Below are 18,339 nucleotides of genomic sequence, written 5' to 3' on the forward strand. Positions count from 1 at the left end.
TTAGCTGAAAATAGTCTATTTATATATTCAGTCTTTGGGGAGGCTTCCTGATCCTTTCTGGATAGCGCCTTTCCCGAGTGTCTTGCTCTTGGTGCGGAGGCGATTCTGGCCCCCTGTCGTTGGTTGGTTCATCAGCTTCCGATGCTACTGTTTCTGGGGTAGATGCTACCTGTACGTCGGGTTCATCACCAGGTACGTATGGGTGAGGCATGGGGTTGACTTGTTCCTGTGATTCTAGGATCTGGTCAGCATGGCGTCTCACGATGCTCTCCCCAACGTCCACTGTGTACATTAGTGGGCCCTGCCGTGTGCATATCGTTCCTGGCTGCCATTTTTCTGTTCGGTAGTCGCAGGCCAAGACTGGTTGCCCTACATTGAAGCTCCTTGTTGGCTTCTCATGGATGTGCTGGAATTGCTTACTCTCAACATCTCTTCGTACGTTTGGTCTGAGCAAATCCAGGCGAGATCTTAACCTTCGGTTAAAGAACATCATGGCTGGGGCCTGGTTGGTGACTGCATGTGTCGCATTCCGGTAGGCGAACAGGAAATTGTCCACCTTGTGCTGCAGCAGAATGTTGTCATTGTACATAGCCTTTATTGCCTTCTTAAAGGTTTGTACGAACCTCTCAGCCAATCCATTTGTGGCTGGATGATACGGGGCGGATGTGTAATGCCTTACCCCATTCTTTTTCAAGAACCTCCGGAACTCTTCGGACACAAACTGTGGTCCGTTGTCGGAGCAAATCTGTTCTGGCAAGCCATTCCTGGCAAAAATGGTCCGTAGGACTGCCATAGTTTTCCCCGTGGTGGTGGAGAACATTTTGATGACCTCAGGCCATTTCGAGTGCGCATCCACGGCTATTAAAACATTGAGTCCATGAATGGACCAGCAAAATCAATATGCACCCGTTGCCATGGAGATGAGGGCCACTCCCATGGGTGTAGAGGGGCCTGTGGTGGTGCATTTTGGACTTTCTGGCATCCTGAACAGCTCTTGGTCAGGTCCTCGATTTGTTTATCGATTTCCGGCCACCACACATAAGCCCTGGCTAGGCTTTTCATTTTTATCCCTCCCAGATGACCCTCATGAAGCTCATTGAGCACTCTATCCCTTAACTTGGGTGGAATTACCACTCGGGATCCACACATCAAGGTCCCCCGGCACACTGACAGCTGTTCTCTCCTTGTCGAGAATGCTGGCAACAGTGAGTCGCCATGTGCTGGCCATCCCTTCACCGTCAAATCATATACCCGAGACAGTGTCGGGTCATTTTGGGTTTCCTTTTCGATACAAGCGTTAGTTACCGGTAGGTATTCAACTGTAGTCGAATGGAATATTTCGACAGGATCCACTGCTGGTGCTTCCTCCGCAGTAGGCAGTGGCAGGCGTGATAGCCCATCAGCATTTCCATGCTGTTTCGTGCCCTTATATTCAATCTCATGGTGGTGCGCCCCTAGAAAAAGTGACCATCTTTGTAGTCGTTGCGCAGTCATCACCGGAACGCCCTTCGTCGGATTAAAAATGGAGACAAGAGGCTGGTGATCAGTCAGCAAGGTGAATTTCTGCCCGTGCAGATAGTGATTGAACTTTTTCACTCCCCACACTAGGCTGAGGGCCTCCCTGTCAATCTGGGCGTAGTTACGCTTGGCTGAGGTTAGTGATCGTGACGCAAAGGCTATTGGCCTCTCTGAGCCGTCCGAGAATTTGTGCGACAGCACCGCTCCAATGCCGTAGGGTGACGCATCACATGCCAACCGAATTGGTAATGCTGGGTTGTAATGGGCCAATACCTCTTTCAATGTGATTAGTGTTTTGCTCTTCTGGAAAGCTCGTCTACATTCATCATTCCACTTCCATGACACCCCAGTTTGCAGTTGGGTGTTCAGTGGGTGTAGTATTGTAGACAAATTTGGCAAGAACTTATGGTAGTAGTTTACCAGCCCGAGGAACGACCTCAGCTGTGACGCATTTTCCGGTGCTGGAGCCTTGACTACTGCCTCAATCTTCTCTGGGGACTTATGTAACCCCTCTTTATCGATAACGTGGCCACAATACGAGATCTGTTTTCTAAAAAACTCGCATTTGGGGCGGTTAGCTCGGAGCCCATATTCCTGCAATCTAGTGAGCACCTGCTCCAGGTTGGCAAGGTGATCACTGTCATTTTCGCCCGTGACCAGGATGTCGTCCAAATAACACTGGGTCCCTGGGATCCCTTGCAGGACTTGTTCCATTGCCCTCTGCCAAATAGCCGGAGCTGATGCTACCCCGAATACCAGCCGGTTGTATTGGTAGAGACCTTTATGGGTGTTGATTGTGAGGTATTTTTTTGATGCTTCTTCTACCTCCATTTGCAGATACGCCTGGGCCAGATCAATCTTAGTGAAGCGTTTCCCTCCAGATAGCGAGGCGAAAATATCTTCAATCCACAGAAGTGGATATTGTACGGTGTGAAGGACCGGGTTCACTGTTACCTTAAAGTCCCCACAGATGCGAACCTTCCTTGGTTCCCCAGGCGTGCTGCTCAACGACTTTTTCATCACAGGGACGATGGGTGTAGCCCACTCGCTCCAGTCTACCTTGGACAGTACACCTGAACGTTCCAGACTCTCCAGCTGTGCTTCGGCGGCTGGGCGGATCGCATAAGGTACCGGTCTGGCCTTAAAAAATTTTGGGCTTGCGTTTTCTTCAATTTTAATCGTCGCTGTCATGCCTTTTAGTGTTCCGAGTCCTTGCTGGAACACTTCTTTCGCGTCAGTTAGGATTTTTGACAGTCGGCCAGGTGTGACGTCGTCATCCTTTTTGTCAGCCACAGTCAGTGCCTGTATGGAATGCCAGTCCAGTTGTATTTTCCGGATCCATTCACGCCCCAGTAATGGTGGTCCTCCATTTTGCAATACATACAGGTCTAGTTTTGGTGTTTCCTTACCGTTATATATAACGGTCACCCTTATTTTTCCTTTGGGGTAGACTTTTTGCCCCGTGTACGTCTTCAAAATAATTTTTGTGTCTCTCAAGGGTATGTGTGAGAATAGCCGCTCGTAGTCCCATTGGTTTATGACTGTTAGGGCTGATCCTGTGTCCAATTCCATCTTTACCTGGACTCCTGCTATCTTGAGAGTGACCCAAATGGTTTGGTGATCCTCCGTTGTGATCACATTATGTCGTTTCAGACAACTCAGTTCCCTGCTTTCGGAGTCGTTATCACTCTTTTGTTCATCTGAACTATTCTCCGTCATCTTATGTACCTTCTTGTACTTTTCTCTGGTAGGTTTCTTATTGCTGGTTTTCTTTCCTGACCTGCAGACTCGTGCTATGTGTCCTACTTTTCCACACTGTCTGCACACTTTGTCTTTGAACCAGCAATCATTCTGGTCATGTGTTGTTCTGCCGCAGCGATAGCACTTCTCTGTTCCATATGACATTTCGTTTGTGCCATATTCTTGCGGTCTCTGTTGTATCTCTGCAGCGCCCCGTGCTGCTGCTTCATATGATACCGCAATGCTGAAAGCCTTTTCCAGCATAAGGTCCTTTTCAGATAAAAGCCGTTTCTGGGTTTCTTCACTTTGAAGCCCACACACAAACTTGTCCCTTAAGGTATCTGCCAGTCCCGCTCCAAACTGGCAGTGTTTCGATAGTTTGCGCAGTTCTGTTAAATAATCAGCATTGCTTTCATCCTTATGCTGGTTCCGTTTGTGAAACTTGAATCTTTCTGCTATCAGCAGCGGTGTGGGGTTTAAATGTTCCTGTAGTATCGTTACTATGTCTTCAAAACTCTTTTCCATTGGCTTCGTTGGGGTTACTAGATTTCGTAATAAACCATACGTCTTTGCACCCATTAAATTTAACAATACCGACACTTTTTGTCATCTGACACCTCATTTGCCTTGCAGTATACCTCTATTCGTTCGACATATGAAGTCCAATCTTCGACTTCATTGTCAAATGCGGTGATACTGCCACTCTTCGGCATTTTGGGTGTGGTTTAAAATGGCGTCTCCCAATGGCTTAAAATGGCGTCTCCCGCGCTTTCCTTCCTCCCCCGCTGCTGCCAACGCCGCTCCCGGCGGTTCTCGTGGCAATGGCGGCGCCCTGTAGGTTTCGCGCGCTTCTCCTGCGCTGCTGCCAACGCCGCTCTCGGCAGTCCTCGTGGCAATGGCGGCGCCTCGCGGGTTTCTGCGCGTCTCTCTCTCCCTCTCTTTGACGCTGCTCGGCCATTGAACACCGGCTGCGCCCTGTGCGCTCTGCCCTCTCTCTCTCTCCCCCGTCGACGCTGCTCGGCCCTTTGCTGTGCCGCTCGGCCGAGCTGTAGCCCGCCGCTGTCCGGGAAGGGTCTGCGCACTACCTGTTGCCAGCCTGTTTTGCTGGACCACCTCGACTGGAAAGCCAAGCCTGGCTCTCGACAGCCTCCCCCGCAATTCTCGAGTCTCTGCTGGATGACTGGGCGGTTGCCCGTGGTCGACGCCCGAGTCTCTGGCCTTGACCTCCAATCCACTGATTTCCAGGAACGAATCCCCGGGAGGTGATGCAGAGTTGCAGGTAGGTTTGAACTTGCCTTGTCGCCAATGTTGTGTCCGTGTATAATAAGACACAGACTGCAGGAGAACGGTACTACAGGTGTTTACTCAGCGAGGCTCACACTGGAACTGATCTGTACAGATTACTACTCAGTGCTATATACAGGTGTGGTCACTGCTGGTACTGCAGTATACATGAGCTGTAAAAGATAGTTCCCCCCTTAAAGGTATATATATTACAGATCATCTTCCAACATTCGATGGAATCTGGAACAGTACCCATGGATTGGAGGGTAGCTAAAGTTACCCCACTATTCAAAAAAGGTGGCAGAGAGAAAACAGGGAATTACAGACCGGTAAGCCTGACATCGGTAGTGGGGAAAATGCTAGAGTGCATTATAAAAGATGTAATAGCAGAGCACTTGGAAAACAGTGACAGGATCGGACAGTCAACATGGATTCACAAAAGGTAAATCGTGCTTGACTAATCTACTGGAATTTTTTGAGGATGTAAATGGTAAAATAGATAAGGGAGAACCAGTGGATGTGGTGTATTTGGACTTTCAGAAGGCCTTCGATAAGGTCCTGCATAAGAGATTAGCATGTAAAGTTAAGGCACATGGGATTGGGGGCAAGGTATTGACTTGGATAGAGAACTGGTTGGCAGACAGAAAGCAAAGAGTTGGAATAAACGGGTCTTTTTCCGAGTGGCAGGCAGTGACTAGTGGGGTACCGCAGGGATCGGTCCTTGGACCCCAGCTATTCAGAATATATATTAATGATCTAGACAAGGGAACTAGATGTAATATCTCCAAATTCGCAGACGACACAAAGCTGGGTGGGTGTGTGTGCTGTGAGGAGGATGCCGAGAAGCTACAGGATGATTTGGACAGGTTGGGTGATTGGGCAGAAACATGGCAGATGCAATATAACGTGGTTAAATGTGAGGTTGTCCACTTTGGTGGCAAAAACAGGAAGGCAGATTATTATCTAAATGGCAATAGATTGGGAGAAGGGGAAGTGCAAAGAGACCTGGGTGTCCTTGTGCACCAGTCGCTGAAGGTAAGCATGCAGGTGCAGCAGGCGGTTAAGAAGGCAAATGGTATGTTGGCCTTCGTAGCGAGAGGGTTTGAGTACAGGAACAGGGATGTCTTGCTGCAGTTGTACAGGGCCTTGGTGAGACCACAGCTTGAGTATTGTGTGCAGTTTTGGTCGCCTTATCTGAGGAAGGTTGTTCTTGCCATGGAAGGAGTTCAGCGAAGATTCACAAGGCTGATATCTGGGATGGCAGAAATGACGTATGATTCGATTGGGCTTGTACTCGCTGGAGTTTAGAAGAATGAGAGGGGATCTCATTGAAACTTATAAAATTCTGACAGGACTGGACAGACTAGATGCAGGAAGGATGATCCCGATGGTCGGGGTGTCCAGAACCAGGGGACACAGTCTAAGGATAAAGGGTAGGCCATTTAGGACAGAAATTAGGAGGAATTTCTTCACCCAGAGAGTGGTGAACCTGTGGAACTCTACCACAGAAGGCGGTGGAGGCCAGTTCATTAAATATATTCAAGAAGGAGTTGGATATATTTCTTAAGGCTAAAGGGATCAAGGGGTATGGGGAGAAAGCAGGGACAGGGTACTGAATTTGGATGATCAGCCATGATCGCATTGAATGTCAGAGCAGGCTCGAGGGGCTGAATGGCCTACTCCTGCTCCTATCTTCTATGTTTCTATGAATCCTTTGTGACTATCAATCCTCGTCCTTCTCGACCTATCTGCAGCCTTTGACATGATTGACCACTCCATCCTCCTCCAACACCTCTCCACCATCGTCCAGCTGGGTGGGACTGCACTCGCCTGGTTCCATGCTTATCTATCTAATCGTAGCCAGAAAATCACCTGCAAAGGCTTCTCTTCCCACTCCCGCATCATTACCTCTGGGGTCCCCCAAGGATCTATCCTTGGCCCCCTCCTAGTTCTCATTTATATGCTGCCCCTTGGCAACATCATCTGAAAACACGGCGCCAGTTTCCACTTGTATGCTGACGGCACCCAGCGCTACCTCACCACCACTTCACTCGACCTCTCCACGGTCTCTAAATTGACACACTACTTGTCCAACATCCAGTACTGGATCAGCAGAAATTATCTCCATTTAAATATTGCGAAGACCGAAGCCATTGTTTTCGATCCCTGCCACAAACTCCGTTCCCTAGCCACCGACTCCATCCCTCTCACCAGCATCTGTCTGAAGCTGAACCACACGGTTCGCAACCTTGGTGTCATATTTGACCCTGAAATGAGCTTCCAACCACATATCCGTGGCATAACTAAGACCGCCTATTTCCACCTCTGTAACATCGCCTGTCTCCACCCTTGCCTCAGCTCATCCGCTGCTGAAACCCTCATCCATGCCTTTGTTACCTCTAGACTTGACTATTCCAATGCACTCCTGGCTGGCCTCCCACATTCTCCCTTACGTAAACTTAAGGTCATCCAAAACTCAGCTGCCCTAACTCGCACCAAGTCCCATTCACCCATCACCCCTGTGGTTGCTGACCCACATTGGCATCTGGTTAAGCAACACCTTGATTTCAAAATTCTCATCCTTGTTTTCAAATCCCTCCATGGCCTTGCCCCTCCCTATCTCTGTAATCTCCTTCAGCCCCACAGCCCCCCGAAATATCTGCGCTCCTCAAATTCTGCCCTCTTGAGCATCCCTGATTATAATCACTCAACCATCGGTGACCGTGCCTTCAGCTGCCTAGGCCCAAAGCTCCGGAACTCCCTCCATAAACCTCTCTGCCTCTCTTTCGTCCTTTAAGACGCTTCTTAAAATCTACCTCTTTGACCAAGCTTTTGTTCAACTTATATGGCTCGGTGTCAATTTTTTGTCTTATAATACTCCTGTGAAAAACCTTGGGACGTTTTACTACATTAAAGGTGCTATATAAATACAAATTGCTGTTGTTGTCAAGGTTACCAACTTTGTCTCTGTCTCCTTTGTGGATATCAGCAACATCAGTCAGTCTGCAGTTCATGCTTGCATTAAGCAGGTGACTGATGCTATGTTTGCTAAAGCAAACATTTTCATCACATTCCCCATGGATAACTAGAAACAGCAGGATAGGGCTCTGAGTATAGCACAGTTTGCAGGCTTCCCCCAAGTCCACGGCCTCATTGACTGCACTTACATCACCCTGCGGGCTCCTTAAGATGAGCCTGCTGCTTTCATGAATCGCAAGGGCTTCCAAAACACCTCTAGTGCTATGTAAACCACACATAACCCCATTGATTCCACAAGCATCAGCAGCTGTCCAACAATCAAAGTTTGTGTAAGTCCAGAAAATGAAGGGCCGATTTTCACTTGGGGCGGGAATCGAGGTTGCGGGGGTCGAAGCAGGCAGTGAACCATATGGCTTCCAGAGCATGAAGCCCGGGAGATTTCTTTTATTCATTCACGGGATGTGGCCAACGCCAGCATTTATTGCCCATCCCTAATTGCCCTTGAGAAGGTGGTGGTGAACCGCCTTCTTGCACCGTTGCAGTCCGTGAGGTGAAGGTACACCCACAGTGCTGTTAGGGAGGGAGTTCCAGGATTTTGACCCAGTGACAATGAAGGAACGGAAATATATTTCTAAGTCAGGATGGTGTGTGACTTGAAGGGGAACTTGGAGGTGGTGGTGTTCCCATGCGCCTGCTGCCCTTGTCCTTCTAGGTGGTAGAGGTCACGGGTTTGGGAGGTGCTGTCAAAGAAACCTTGGCAAGTTGCTGCAGTGCATCTTGTAGATGGTACACACTACAGCCACGGAGTGCCAATGGTGGAGCGAGTGAATGTTTAAGGTGATGGATGGGGTGCCAATCAAGTGGGCTGCTGTATCCTGGATGGTGTTGAGCTTCTTGAGTGTTGTTGGAGCTGCACTCATCCAGGCATGTGGAGAGTATTCCATCACACTCCTGACTTGTGCCTTGCAGATAGTGGAAAGGTTTAGGGGAGTCAGGTGGTGAGACACTCGCTGCAGAATACCTAGCCTCTGACCTGCTCTTGTAGCCACAGTATTTATGTGGCTGGTCCAGTTAAGTTTCTGGTCAATGGTGGCCCCCCAGGATGTTTATGGTGGGGGATTTTATGACGGTAATGCCATTGAATGTCAAGGGGAGGTGGTTAGACATTCTCTTGTTGGAGATAGTCATTGCCTGGCATTTGTGTGGCATGGTTGTTACTTATCAGCCCAAGTCTGAATGTTGTCCAAGTCTTGCTGCATGCAGGCACGGACTGCTTCATTATCTGAGGAGTTGCAAATGGAACTGAACACTGTGCAGTCATCAATGAACATCCCCACTTCTGACCTTATGATGGAGGGAAGGTCATTTATTAAGCAACTGAAGATGGTTGGGCCTAGGACACTGCCCTAAGGAACTTCTGCAGTGATGTCCTGGGGCTGAGATGATAGACCGCCAACCACCACAACCATCTTCCTTTCTTCTAGTTATGACTCCAGCCAGTGGAGAGTTTACCCCCCGATTCCTGTTGACTTCAATTTTACTGGGGTTCCTTGATGCCACACTCGGTCAAATGCTGCCTTGATGTCAAGGGCAGTCACTCTTACCTCACCTCTGGAATTCAGCTCTTTTGTCCATGTTTGGACCAAGGCTGTAATGAGGTCTGGAGCCAACTGGTCCTGGTCCTGGGCCTCATTTGCATGCCCCAACTCTGACTCCTGGCAGAAATGACATCACCGGCGGTGGGAGTCAAAATTGGTGGGGGCTCAGACTGCCAATGGGGACCCATGGAAACAGCCCCTGGCAAGGTAAGTACAGATTTGGTGGGGGCAGGGAAAGCCCAGGGCAGGGGTGGCCCAAGGTATCTCCTGCTTCTCCTGGCCCACAAGGAATCAAAAAAATTTTTTTTAAATCCCTTACCTGGACCGCTTACTCCCACCATCTTAAGCTTAAGTAGTTGGGCCTGCGATTAAAATAGAGTGCGCGTCCCCATGACTTCATTGGGACATGGCACTGCCATATAATTTAGGCCCCTGCTCCCTTGGTGTGGGTGGCCTTCCCATGCCTGAATTGAAGCAAGTAAAAATGGTGTGCAGCAGGAATACATTGGGAAAGTGGCGAAAACCGCACTTAATCCTCTGCCTGCACCGTTCCCACTGTGCAAGGGGGTTAAAAGTGGGCATTTGAGTGCCAGCAGGCCAGTTGACTATAGGGATCAGATCAGTCCCAACCTTTTTTCTCCTGACATCCATATAAATGCACACATTTTCCACCATAAATTGCCAGGTAGTAATCAATAGCAGCAAACTTAAGTGATTTTTCTCTCCTCGCTACTATATTTAAGCTAATCACAACACTACACTCAGTACTCTGCCTAAGATCAGCTATCTCAGCACAGACTAGAAACTGAACTGGGACCTTCCTGATGTGTGTATGTCCCGTCATGCATGATGTGCTGCATTTATTTATTAGGAGACATTAGGGCAGCCTGAGTTCTTGGTTCTTTAATCCAGGTTTAATATGTGGACTAACTGATGACTATTTATACCTCTGGATCTAAACAGCTCAGATTCACTAACTTCAACCTCATTTTAAATTTTTTACGTACCTCAGACTCTAGACAAAAAAGGCATCAAGGGTTATGGGGAGAGAGCGGGAATATGGTATTGAAATAGAGGATCAGCCATGATCATAGTGAATGGCGGAACAGGCTCAAAGGGCCGAATGGCCTACTCCTACTCCTATTTTTCTATATTTCTATGTTCTATGTTTTTACATATGCTAGATGTTGCATGCACATGTAGCCACATACATTTCCACCCCCCCCCTTAATAGGCACATTGGATAGGTAGGATAAAACCAATGCCTTTGGGTGGAATGGGACAGATGCAGCAGTCAGAAATGGGTGGAATGGTATAAATGTGGCAGTGAATCTGGAAGCTGGATTTGGATTTAGATTGGTTCCAATTCTAAACTGAGTTACAGTTAGACAAGTTCATATCAACAATCGGAGTGGGATTTGGGCAGATGTTAGGGTCTACTTAGCATCCAACTGCGAGTAGAAACAAGGGCTGGGGAATCCGCAAAATGGGTTACACCATTATTTCCCCTTATAAAAACAATTAGTGCCTGCTGGTGGCCTATGGAAGGAATTGCATATGGATTTCTGGGTCTGGTGGTACACGGGAGTTGGCTTAGAGAATCTCCTTGAATTAAATGTGGAAAGTGTAGCCAACTGGGGGGAGAGGACAACTGGAAAGAGGGAAGAAGCTAGTGACTCTGGGACTTTCCTTTGTCTTTTAATTAATCTCCATCTTCAGTGAAGAGCTGCTCTAAATTGTGCACGGTTTGGATATGCATGTGGGACCCTGTCAATGGGGAATGTGCATGTGCAGGGAAACACTTCACACGGGCACTCGGGTTACTGAACTGGGTGAATATGCATTGTAGATGTTCTCAAATCAAATCTGACAAAATAGGCAATTAGATTTGTTTTATAACTTGATAGGCCTCTGGTTTACAAAGGAATAAACAATAAATATGGTATCTATTTAACCACATTTAAAAATGAATACATCTCCTAGTTCTGTTTTCCTAGTTTATGCTGTTGCTATGCAAAAGACAATATTATGCATGATATCCTGTGGGAATTTAATTCAATTTCAAATGAATGCAAATACAGGAGATTCACTTTCTCTCTTGTGGAAATCATGGTGCTACAATAATATTAATATTCTTCATCAAAACATTTAATTAGCTTTCTTGATATATTATAATATTTTCCAATCCTAAGGTAACTTTTCCAAAATTAAATTTCATCAAAGAGCCTGCACCCCAATACACAGATGCAGAATAATGTTGTTTTCCACATCTCAGAATATAATGACCTGGATTCAATTCTATTTAAGTTGATTAGCATAAGTAAAATATTTATAATAAAGTATCTAGAATTTGTCAAAAATCTCTCATTGGCTAAACATTTCATAATTGTTTGCATGCTTTTTACTTCTTGACTAGACACACTATTCTTAAATGGAAACAGTTTTTTTGGAGGGGGCATGATGTGTATCATTTCAAATTATTGGTAGGGGTTACGTTGCATCTGTTCCCCCACCCCCTGGTTGCCTGTGGGGAAGCTGAGAAGGACAATTATGTCTAGTGGGGGTAGCTACCTCTCCTTTATACTTTGTTTAGACTTGCAGCCTCATACGGATTGGATTCAATATAGACCGCAACAGCCTGAATTCAGTACAATTCCCCAGGGTGCCAAATTTAGGGCTGACCCAATTGAGTTCATGCATGGGGAAGTGTTAAATTACCTGCCCGAGGCATGTACTGATTTTTTTTTAACTGGCAGAAACAGCAGGAGATCACATCAACCATTTAGACAGTCCAATACAAATCACCTGTTTTGCAGCCCAAACAACTAAAGGTAGGTGGTAGGTAGGAGTTCCCTTCATCCCATTTTAAAATTTATTTTCCTTCTCTACTCCTGCCCCTGTTTCAGGTTCTATTCATGACCCCTACAGTGGAGAGGGCACGCAGATAATCTGCTGGGAGGTAGGAGGCTGTATCATTGCTAGTATAGCTCTTGAGCCAACCACTCGGAGGTATGGAATGTGTATTGAGTGACTCATCCATTGATTGTATAAAAGTACCTAAACGATGCTTTGTTCCTCACTCCAGTGGATTAGCCAAACCTAGAAGCTCATTGTGCATGAACTTGTTTCTTACCGTTCCATAGCAAACTGTGATGGGAGTTTTTAACAACAAAATAAAATTGGACCAAATACTTCAGTATTTGTAACTGGGTGTTTAATGTGATTCAGATGGAGATCCACAACAGCCAGGCTTTGTCTTGACTCATCAAAAACAGGCATAACAATAAGTAGAGCTTTAAATGTATGTGCTAGGGAATATCATGTCTTGCTCTAGGCTTTGCACAGCTTGATTGCATGCTCTCTTGGAATGCAGCCATAGAAACAATGTAGTTTTCCCATGTTTTTCCAGAAGTAAGACCTCAATTATGCAATACCAATTGTACTACATTGCTGTTTCATGCTCTCGTCAATGGCAGGCATGGAAGCATCTGAGTGCACCTGCTAGTAATGCTATAATTTACAGCCTATAAACTGGACTATTAGGTAATGAGACTGTTTTTACCCTATCAGTTTCTCAAAGTGATTTTTGTATATGATACGAAAGGCAGGCATTACTTTGGGTGCACAGTCCAACAATCTATTGTTAGATGTTTGTCAATGTGCCTGGATCGACAGCGTTTAGAAATGTTTTTTATACAGTCTGTGTTGGTGGTCTGAAAGGGTGGGATGAGAATCAAGTGTTACTGAAAACGAATAAATGTTTGCATGGATAACCACAATAACAGCCATGACATGTGTGTCTCATTACTGTAAGTTCTGTTTGTACATCAGTATGGTTACTACAGAGAAATGAATAGCATGAATAAAACATTTACTATACAAACTGAAACCCAACTGTTAATGAGCATGAGTCAAAGTATGTGGGCTGTTTAATTGGAATCATGCCTTAAAATGGATGTCTGAATTAATGCTGGTATTGGTTTTAGTCAAGTACTCATTTTCTATTTAGGTCACTGAATCTTGGCACAGAAAAGAAGGAAAATAATGAGGAAACAAAAATGAGTTTCATCGAAGGAGATTGAATTAAAAATACTGTTATGGTGGTGCGGTAGGTTGAAGACCGCCTTTTCAACTCTAAGTGCTGTGAGGAGTACTATTTCAAATGTATTTTGTAATTCTTTCCTACCTTCTAGTGGGTGTATGACCATGAACAAAAACTCCACAATTCAGCACAATTTAGCATACTGAGAGAGGCCATGAGATTAGTTAGTAGAGGAAATAGAAATATTTTTTAATGTAGTAGGGGGTGAATTTTTTAGGTTGGGAGTTAAAGCACAATGCTGGGAAAGAATAGGAAGAGCTTTACTCTGTTGGGCTGTTAATATGGCGTAGATACAATGAGGCACATGTAACCACCTGCAGACTATTGGTTATGTTGAAACAAAGGTTGAGCAACTTGTACCTATCAGGGAGAGTCTTGCTATACAGTCTGGCTGAGCTGTGCCAGATTATTGTACTCTGTTGTGCCTCATGCCATAATTATTGACTTTGGATTATGGACAAGAGAGGCAGTTTTTATCAATGGCAGAAGAACACTCCAGCCAGGAGCCAGAAGAGATATCTGCACAACCAACTGTTCACCTAGAAGAAGTCTTAAGGCAGGCTGCATTTTACTTTATCATCCAATGCCCAACAGTCATTTGTAAATATGTCCGATACCCTGAGAAAAATCAGGATCATCACCGTTCCCCTCAACTTTACTCAAGACCTATGAATACCACTGCACTTCTCCACAACAATCTTATTCTGCACCATTCCAAATCAACTCTCGGGACACATTGCGGTACTAGTTATACCAAATTTTATGCACTCCTAACAGTGTATGTGTCCATAAGAAATAAGAGCAGGAGTAGGCCATACGGCCCTTCAAGCTTGCTCCGCCATTCAATAAGATCATGGCTGAACTTCTACTTCACTTTCCCGCCCTATCCCCATATCCCTTGATTCCCTGAGTGCCCAAAAATCTATAAATCCCATTCTTGAACATACTCATCGACTAAGCATCCACAGCCTTCTTGGGTAGAGAATTCCAAAGATTCACAGCGCTTTGAGTGAAGAAATTTCTCCTCATCTCAGTCCTAAATGGCCGACCCCTTATCCTGAGACTATGACCCCTAGTTCTAGACTCTCCAACCAGAGGTAACATCCTCTCAGCATATACCCTGTAAAGCCTGCCAAGAACGTTATACATTTCAATGAGATCACCTCTCATTCTTCTAAACTCCGGAGAGTATAGGCCCATTCTACTCAATGGGGGAAAAATTGGGTAGCGCCCCGTTTGTGGCGCTAGTACTGGCGGTGCGCAAAGTTTTGCGCCAGGCGCAAATTCACGCCACCTCGTGCGATATTGGGTTGTAGTGCCCCTGAAGGTGATCGCGGCGCTAAATCAGGCGCTGCACGGTAGTGTTAAGGCGTTAACCCGGCAGCGCAACTCAATTTCTCCGCGGGCGGGCGCAGCGCAGGTGCTGTCAATAATCGAATTAACCCAGACACGCTGGCGCCGGCCAACTCTTAAAGGGGCGGATCGATTCTCATCGGCAGCCACACTCTGCACCTTGTAGGCCTCAAACTTGGCGGTGACCTACCTGTGGCGGCCAAAACTTCCAAGACATGGAGAGGGTCAGGGAGAGAGCGCAGCGCTTCAGCGAGGGGGCATTGAATGCACTGGTTGACGCAGTGGAGCGCCGGCGAGGTGTGCTGTACCCGGAGAATGGCAGGAGGCCTAATCCAACCGAATACCGCAGAGCTTGGAGGGAGGTTTCCCAAAGAGTCACCTCCAGCAACATGGTGCCCAGGACTCCTGTGCAATGCAGGAAGAAGTTCAACGACCTCACTCGGGTCGTTAGGGTGAGTGCCTTTTTCACATTCATCTTCATCCCTCCATCTGCACCTCATTTTATGGCCAGAGGGTTAGCAAAGCCCCAATGGCCAGCTGTCATCCAGCACCCATGGCCCTTTCTGGAAACACACACGCACATTCAGCTCAGTGCATAATGTAAGGGCTATTCTACCATGGGGGGCATGTGATGTCAGCTCAGTGCAGCATGTTTCTTCACTTCCCGTCCTTTCCCTTGCAGGCCAAGCTGGCCAGGAACCGCAGGGAGCAGCTTCGTACTGGAGGAGGCCGGCCTCACCTGCAGACCCTCACAGACCTCGAGGAGCGAGTCCACCAGATTGTTGCAAGCCGGATGAGTGGTCCCGTCACCACTGGAGTTGCCGACCCCATTGTGCACAGTGATGGTAAGGTCATCACCTTTTTGAACTCTCTCCTTCCACTTGTTCCCCCCACCAGCATGCTTTTTCACTCTGGACCCAAGTCAGAGCATTGCAGCACTCATGCATCCCTTGCTGCCAAACTGTCCTTTCGCTAAAGCCACTCTTCAACCTCCCTGCTTTCAAATGCTGCATCACCAGCTCGGGAGCCGGGCCCTCAAGCTGCCACTGCCACTGACTCCGGAGGCGACGAGCAGGAGGAAGCCGGACCATCCCTACCACCCTCAGGCAAGCCAGCCCATCTGCAGACTGGGGAGACTACTTCCCTGGAGGGGAGCGGGGGGGAATGCTCTGAGGAGGAACCAGCTCCAGGAACCAGTGGCCTGCAGCAACGCAAGGGGGTAGGGAAGCTCGGGGGCCGTCTCCCCGGAGGGCGAGTCAGGCCGCGAGTGCTGCTGCACAGAGCGCAGAAGAGGTGCGTGCCCTCGCAGAAATGAGCGCCCAGGCTGGGCTGAGGCACACTGAGCTCATGGCTGCAGTGGCAAGGGTGCCTGAATCCATCGAGACACTGGCAAGGAGTGTCCAAGACTTCGGCGCAGCACAGGCAAGGAGTGTGCAGGGCTTCGGGACAGCACTGGCAAGGAGTGCGCAGGACTTCGGGGCAGCACTGGAAAGGATTGTCCAGGGCTTCACCGAAGGATTGGCACCTGCCACGCAATTGCTGAGTGCTGCCACGCAGCCACTCGCTGGTCTCATGCAGACGCAGATTGAGGCCACACGACCACTGACTGCTGCCACCCTCGCTGGATCGGGCAGGACTACCCGGGGCCCTTGCAGCACCACAGCAGGCCAGCTATCTGTGGACCAGCCGATTGCTGCGAATGCTGCGGTGCTGCCCCGTCAGAGTGCCAGTGTGTCGGCCGACCAGGGAGCTGCTGTCCGCTCTCAGGATGACAGCATTCCTGATGCCACCACTGGCACGTCTCTACTGCAGCTGCCACCAACTGCAGGACAGACTGCTTCCACCCATGCAGAGTTGGAGCAGTCAGCAGCCGGGCCCTCCAGGCCCAGAGCTCGTCCAGGCCGTCCCTCAGGGGCATCTGCGCTTTCGGACAGTCAGCAGGCCTCCCCCAGCCTTGCTGCAGCCACTGGGGTCCCATTACGGAGGAGCTGCAGGGAGGGAAGGGGCCAGTCTCGCAAGCGAAGCAGATCACCATCGAGGGGAAAAAGTAGAAGGTGCTGCTGATACCTGTTATTTGTAGAAATCAAGGCCGAGGATGCTGGTCTGAATGTTAGTGATGTTTTGGACAGTCTCCCGGGTGTGCGAGGCACTTATGTGGCAGTCTGTTAGTTTTGCTTTCTGTTGCTATTGCTTTGTCATGCTGGAAGGAAGCACATTTTGTAAAATAAACAACTTTCTTTATTTACAATGGCCATGTCTGCTATTTACATTCACATTGCCCTTCACAGGCTTTGGGGTATCAAAACGGTTCCATTCCTGCTCTTGGAATGGCAGCAAGCATTCCCTGAGAGGGGCCTAGAAGCGACTTCTGATCAGCCTCTGACGGACGGCCCTTCCAGTTTGTGCCTCCCTCCCGTCTTGGTCCTCCTCCTCCTCCTCCTCCTCCTCCTCTGCTGGTGCTTCAATGTCTGGTGGCATTGGCTGGGTACGTAGGATAGCGAGGTTATGCAGCATGCAACATACAACCACGAAGTGGGAGACTCGCTCAGGTGAGTACTGCAGGGCTCCTCCGGAATGGTCCAGACAGCGGAACCGCTGCTTCAGCACGCCGATTGTGTGCTCCACAATGTTCCTTATCGCCTGATGGCTCGCATTGTAGCGTTCTTCAGCAGGGGTGCTGGGCGAACGGAGCGGGGTCATCAGCCACGGGCACAGAGGATAGCCCTTGTCCCCGAGAAGCCAGCCTCCTGGGTGAGCCGGGGCCTCGAAAAGGTCTGCAACAGAAGTCTGGCGCAGGATGAAGGTGTCGTGGCTGCTGCCAGGGAACTGGGCATTCACTGTGAGGATCAGCTGTCGGTGGTCACAGACCAGCTGGACATTCAAGGAATGGAACCCCTTGCGGTTGCGGAACTCCTCCGCATTCAATACAGGCGCCCGCAAAGCCACGTGCGTGCAGTCAATGGCACCCTGCACCATGGGGAAGTCCGCTATTGCTGCGAAGCCCTCTGTGCGCTCCTGCTGCTTGTCCGGGGTCATTGGGAAGGAGATGTACTGCCGCCTCCTTTTAAACAGGACATCAGTCACTTGACAGATGCAGCAATGCACCGTGAACTGCGAGATGTTGGCTATGTCCCCAGTTGCGGCCTGAAAGGAGCCACTTGCGTAGAAGTTTAGGGCAACAGTCATCTTCACAGCCACCAGCAGAGATGTCCTGCACCTTATCTGAGGCTGCAGATCTGGCTGAATCAGGTGGCACAGCTCAGTCACCACCTCCTTTCTAAAGCGCAGCCTTCTGATACATTGCTCCTCCGACATGTTCATGTAGGAAAACTGCTGTCGGAAAACCCTGGCAGCGTAAGGTCTCATGTAACGACGTCTGTTGGCCCTCCTCCGTCTGGCCATGCCTGCCCCCCTCTCCCTGCATCTCTGTGCCCTCTCAAGATGATTCAGCAGCAGCACGTTCCCCTCCAATGCAGCCCCCATATTAAGTGTGCAAAGAAACTTTCCCCGTTTGAAATGCTCATCAACAGCAAGGTGATGGTCAGAAGGCTGAAGTTCTTCTGCCAGCGCTGGCTCAGTGGTGAAATGGCTCTCAGTGTGCAGCTCAGCAACGCTCTGTAACTCTCGAAAAAGTTGTGGTCCAAAAATGGCTGCCGCTTTTATACCACAGCAGTCCCCTTTAAAGAACGCCCCCCCAGCCCGACAGTGACTGGGGAACGTTCCAGGTAAGCTGTCCTTATTAGTGCCAGGTGGAACGGAGGGGGG

Source organism: Somniosus microcephalus, chromosome 6 (assembly GCF_052327205.1).
Source record: "Somniosus microcephalus isolate GS21.2 chromosome 6, FLI_Smic_1.0, whole genome shotgun sequence".
Classification (NCBI taxonomy): Eukaryota; Metazoa; Chordata; class Chondrichthyes; order Squaliformes; family Somniosidae; genus Somniosus; species Somniosus microcephalus.